Genomic DNA, 6192 nt, shown 5'->3' with positions numbered 1-6192 from the left:
TACTATCGTACAAAATTGTGTAAGAAGGGGGAAAAAGCTTGTAATTTATTATATTTAGTGGCGTAGGTAGATGATTATGAAACACTGACTGTTAATTTGGACCTAAACAATAGAAAATAGCTAGAGTGTAAATTACATGTAATTAATGACAAAGTAATGTGTATTACAGAAGTAACCTTAGTTWACTTTTTTTCCTAGCTGGCTCTGAAAATGCCCATTATTGATTGGATGGAATAAAGCAATTATTTGTACCTTTTAAAGGTTAACTGAAACATTCGAATGGCATCGATGGACCATATTTAGAAATATACTCCAAAAAGTCCCTCATAGTAATGTCTAATAGGTTCACTATCCGTATCTGTGAACTGTTAGGCTAATGAAATTATGTATAGCCTTTCACTAAAACACAAGATTTTACATGATCTGGCTGTAGCTTCAAATATAAATTGGTTTAAAATCACATATTCACTAATATCTTTGGGTTTATATGGTGTGTGTTATCTGTGTGTTTATACACATCTAGATGTGTATAAGAGACAGGGATGGATGGATGGATGGTTGCCTCCTTTCTTTGTTATCTCAACCACTCTTTATCACCTATTGGTGCATGGTAGTCCCGCCTTGGGAAATAACCTGATTCAATGAACTAATGTGATTATTAATGCTGTTTGCCATGTTGTATTGTGCGCATAATGAAACATTCTGTGATATTTCTATTGCCATTTTTCATACATTTGAAGACTTATTGAACCAAGAATAGTGTGATCAATCCACCCTAATGTGATGATGTTCTGAGTAAATGAAAGATGAAAGATTCACTAACGTTATATTGATGTTAATTCATTTTAATACCGCTTATAATACTAAGCAGTTTTTCTTTTATAATAATTGTTTTCTTCTTATCAGGAGCACATACATCCATTTATCAAATAAACCTTCATATGCATCCCTCCAACGCTCCCTCATCGCAGCTCCTCCTACAGAATATTCAGTTAGGTTGCGCGGGGTGAGTTTTATAGCAACTGTTGCCCAGTGAGGCAGCGCCATAGTCACCGTAGTCCTGGCGACTGTAACCCACCAACAACAACAACCTCTCGTTCCATCATTGCCACCTCCACCATCCTCACTTCATCCTCATCAACCAGTCCTCAGCCCAGGTTTGAATATACTTACTATTTCTACCAGCATCTGTTTTCTCGATTCTTCGCCAACGCATTTTACTTTATATATTAAATGTCTAGCTTGCTAGTTTTGTCTTGAGCAAGTTAATGTCTGCCCTCCTTTATTAGCTACATGGTTAACGATAGTTAGCTGATCTGATGTTAGGTGTTATTTCCTTAACGTTGTTAGAAGAAAGCAATGTGCTTAACGTTATCTGCGAAAGTAAACTGGCTACCTAATGAACTAGGCTGTTAACAGTACGTCAAAAAATTATGTTTCTGTTAGTTAGCTATTCTACCCGAGTTTGCTGTGCTGTTCGTCGGCCGTCCAATGACAGCTAACGCTAGATAGCTAGCGCGATAGCCAATACACGCTATCTACGGTAGCTAAGTTAGCAACGCAACTAACGTTAGCTAACGTTACAGAGCAGGTGTCTGATTTATGTGTGTCGTTCAATGACCGCTAACTTCCTGGTGTGATGTTGGTGGCTGTCAAGATACCTCACATTTTCAATAATATTATACAATATATAACTACTTGCTTTGGCATTTTGAATAAATTCGAACTAGTACCATCTTCATTCAGTAATTGCTAATTGAGGTTAGCAGTAGCTTCTCCCTTTTGTCTTGGCTAGCAAGCTAGTTTCCTTTGTAGCTAACGTTAGCTTTGCGAAGCAGGTGCCACAAAGGCTTCGTTAGCTAGCTAACGCTGTTAGCGAGAGCGGCTAGCCACGCTAGCTACTTTAGCTAAACCTTCAATTTGTATTGATCTCAGGTCTCTTATCACAAACCTTTACCCTTTTAACCAGCTAGTTTCATAAATTATATCCCATCTAGCTACAGCTAGCTAGGTGGCCAGTTTGAAATGCCTATGGCACAGTGCATTAGCTAGCTAACATTTTTGAAGCTGATACAAAAAGTAAAAGCAATAATAGCTGTCACATTGACATTTAGCTACAGTTGCGTGTGTGTCTCAGAGARGTATGTACTTTTGAGCAGATAGAAGAGTGAAGTAGAGACTGTCATCTTAAAGACAGCACATAATAAATGCAGCAGTCATCTGGCTGTCATAGGGCAATTCCATGACCATGGTAACTGAATTAAGCCGAGACTTCCATCTTTTACTTTAAAATGTATGCCATCAAAAAACATTTCAAAGTTTAACAAATCAAACGACTCTATGCAGAAGGACTACTTTGAACAATTTACACAGAATCATATTTACTTTACTTATGCTACCATATTTTCCCCAAACTTTGTTAAATATCTGCCCCGAATTAAGATGCAAAGATGTCTGCAGGAAGAATTGGGTGTCCGTTATGACATGACACCTTGGGCTCTATTTAATGACCCTAACTCAATGGTAACTCTAAGCACTGGCGGTAGACATATAGGTCCTGTGGTGTCAGAAATAATTTAGCTATTTTCACAGGTGGAATTATGAGTGCAATAGCTGGTCGTGGTGCGAAAGGGCTGGGCTTTGATGAATAAACAAGTTGTAGGTGTGACAAGGGTTTGACCACTTACTCGCCAATCAATGCAACACGTTCCATGGCTTAATACTGCAGGCATTTGTCTCAAGTTCTGTAGGTTATTGACATTTGCATTGTGATCAACTCCAATTCAGCTGGGTGCATGGAATATTCATCTCCTGGTCCCTTGTGGATTGAAACTGCAGTTTGTTAAATAGCATAGGCTACAGTAACGAGTAATAGACACAGTACAAATTAAAACAATCCAGTGTTTGCTCAATAGACTATGTTTGGAGTGTTGCAGTCAACATTGCTATATATAGGGAGTAGAAAATAACATGGCTATATACAGGGAGTACCAGTACCGAGTCGCTGTGCAGGGAGGGGTATGACGTATTTGAGGTAGTTATGTACTGTACATATAGGTAGCGGTAAAGTGACTACACAACAGGATAGATAATAGACAGTAGTAGCAGCATATGTGGTGAGTGTGAAAGTTTGTGAGTGTGGGGCATCAGTGTGTGTGTGGGCATATGTAGTGTGTGTGTGTTGGGGTGTAAGTACTGTACAGTCCAGCGTGTGTGCATAGTTGGTGCAAGCGAGTTAGTGCAAAAAAGAGTCAATGCAGGTAGTCCGGGTCGCCATTTGATTAGCTTTTTAGCAATATTGTTTAGAAGTTTTATGGCTTGGGGGTAGAAGTTGTTCAGGGTCCTGTTGGTTCCAGACTTGGGTGCATTGGTAAAGCTTGCTGTGCGGTAGCAGAGAACAGTCTGTGGCTTGGGTGGTTGGAGTCTTTGACCATTTTTTGCAGCTTCCTCTGACACCGCCTGGATGGCAGGGAGCATGGCCCCAGTGATGTACTGGGCCAAACACACTACCCTCTGTAGCACCTTGCGGTCGGATGTCAAGCAGTTGCCAAAGCAAGCAGTGATGCAGCCAGTCAAGATGCTCTCGATGGCGCCGCTGTATAACCTTTTTAGTATCTGAGCATTTGGCATGGGCCCTCAGGGGCCCCCATGCTGTGGGTCAGCATRACGGATGTGTTGTTGCCTACCCTCACCACCTGCAGGCGGTCCRTCAGGAAGTCCAGGATCCAGTTGCAGAGGGAAGTGTTCAGTCCCAGGGACATTAGCTTAGGGATGAGCTTCGACGTCACTATGGTGTTGAACGCTAAGCTGTAGTCAATCAACAGCATTCTCACGGAGGTGTTCCTTTTGTCCAGGTGGGAAAGGGCAGTGTGGAGTGCAATAGAAATTGCATCATCTGTGTATCTGTTGGAGCGGTTTGGGAATTGGAGTGGGTCCAAGGTGTCTGGGATGATAGTGTTRATGTGAGCCATGACCAGCCTTTCAAAGCATTTCATGGATACAGATGTGAGTGCTGCAGGATGATAGTCTTTGAGACAGGTTATCTTGGCGTTCTTGGGCACAGGGACAATGGTAGACTGCTTGAAATATGTAGGTATTACAGATTGGGCCATGGAGAGGTTGAAAGCCTGGGCTCGAACCAGCGTCTGAAGTGATGCAGTGGCTTAGACCGCTGCTCCAGTCGGGGGCCAAGTGAGCTGATGTTAGACAGGTAAATTGCCGACCCTGGCATTAGGGCTGGAAAATGCCAGTGCGCCCATTTTAACATCACAACAATTGCAAACTAATGTGTGTTTGACACTAGTGGGTCCTTAAAGCCAGCTGAAAATGGAGCAATTTTGGTTATTGAACTACAGTAAGTGAAGTGTATTTACACCCAGTAACAGAATTACATCGTGGGTCCCTGAACTGTACTACACAGAAATGAATAATTATGGATATGCATTTCATTCTCTTCGTGGTGATGTAACCTGAATACGTACACAAAGGTAGAAATATGCAACATCCTCCTTTGCATATACCGTATGGGTGTTATTCTACACACTGATTATTATTCTAATGAGCTCCACCCCAAACAAGACCACATTTGGTTGGTCTGGACCGGACCAAATCTGAAACATCATAGATGTCTGTTTCACAAGTTTGGATATCACAGTACAATAGAGCACAGTAGAGTACTACAGCACATCACAGAGTAGAGTATAGTTCAGTACATTATACTGTACTCTTTAGTATGGTCTACTGTACTAAACTCTGCTCTACTGAACTATACTCTACTTTTCTGTACTGTACTGTGCGGTTAAACTTGTGAAACATAGATGTCTATGATTGGTGGCCAGACCAAATCAGAACCAATCATGGTCCAGACCGGACCAAAAACGTCAGTGGACAGTGAAATCAAGGCCACGGCGGGCTGACCAAGTTTCCACTACTTTTCAACATCCATGGACGTCCTGTGTCGGTCGGTGCTCAGTGGGTGGGGATGCTGGTTAGAGTAAATAGAGAGAGAGGGGACTCATGGGTAGGTAACATTGAGGGGTCTACATACAATACACAAACAGGGCCGGCGGAGCGCAGTGTTGCAATGTCGTTTTTTTGTCACAAAAGGGCGGCTCCTTGTAATACGCTCCGTCATTTGACCCAGTTTTTTCCTACCTCGAAATTGAGACCCGACTTATCATTCCTTGCGAAGACTGAGGGGCAGTATTGAGTGAGTTTTGCAATGGAAGTCGCACCGCTGTGTGTCAATCACATACTTTCCAGTATCGCTTCTGGAATCAACACAGAAGAGATGGATGTTCTGCTTCTTCGTTCTACTACTTGGAACCTTCCTTTTTTGTGCTTTTTATTTAGAGAATTGCGAAGCGCAATTATTTCTATGTTTGGTTTGGAGGAGCGTCTGTGCGAGCTGGTGAGACAATACGAGAACGTATACAACCCTTTGATGCGGTTGTATTCGGACAAGCAAGCAAAAGACAACAGCTGGAGGGAGATATCACGGAATTTGAACACCGGTACTGATATCAAAGAAACATGGAGAAAGATTCGGGACCGGTATGTTCGCAATCTGAAAAGGGTGAAGGAGATGAGTAGTGGGGTCTGCCGCTGGTGTGTGTCCCACCGATTGTCAGACAACTGGATTGGCTTCGTGTTCACGTGAAGCATCATCAGACAGACAACAATATGCCAGATACGGTATGTACTCGTCATGCAGCCGAGTCCTTTTGTGCAGTCAGTGTGTGTGTTTGTGATCTTATGTTTAGCAGACCTTGTTAGAACATGTGAAATCAGCTCTTTTCTGGATGGGCAAAATTGTGAGTGGGAAATGTTCAGTGGCTGTGTTATCATAATGACTAACAGGGCTAGTTCAAACACCAGAAAACCTACAGAGTGGTGTGTGTGTTAATTAGATTGAGATGTTTATGAAATCATTTCTTTTGGGTAAACATTTTAACACAAAGGAGTCCATGGAGATGGTTTAAGATTGCTTGCATTGTATTCACCATCTGCTTTTGTGGTGTTTTGGACAGTCCAGAGATGGAGCTGAGCCCTGAGGGGCCCATCTACAGGTGGTTCATCGCCCCTTGATTCATCATCTCCCCGGCTAGCAAAGACCCGTGCTCTCTGCCCTGCAACTCCATCAACCTCCATCCCATCTCCCCGGCCCAGCTCCAATGGCCGGAAGAGGAAGAC

The 6192-nt window shown here is 42.5% G+C and overlaps 1 protein-coding gene across 1 annotated transcript in view; it reads left to right on the top strand.

Moving 5' to 3' along the window:
* The first annotated feature begins 1017 nt into the window (after window positions 1-1017).
* Window positions 1018-6192, top strand: part of LOC111961434 (transcription factor RFX3-like) — a 57149-nt gene continuing 51974 nt past the window's right edge. Inside the window, 1 exon segment of the mRNA XM_023983699.2 lies at window positions 1018-1157. The gene's annotated coding sequence lies outside the window, so the exon portion shown is untranslated.

Source organism: Salvelinus sp. IW2-2015, linkage group LG4q.1:29 (genome assembly GCF_002910315.2).
Source record: "Salvelinus sp. IW2-2015 linkage group LG4q.1:29, ASM291031v2, whole genome shotgun sequence".
Classification (NCBI taxonomy): Eukaryota; Metazoa; Chordata; class Actinopteri; order Salmoniformes; family Salmonidae; genus Salvelinus; species Salvelinus sp. IW2-2015.
This window is presented reverse-complemented; position numbering and strand designations above follow the sequence as displayed.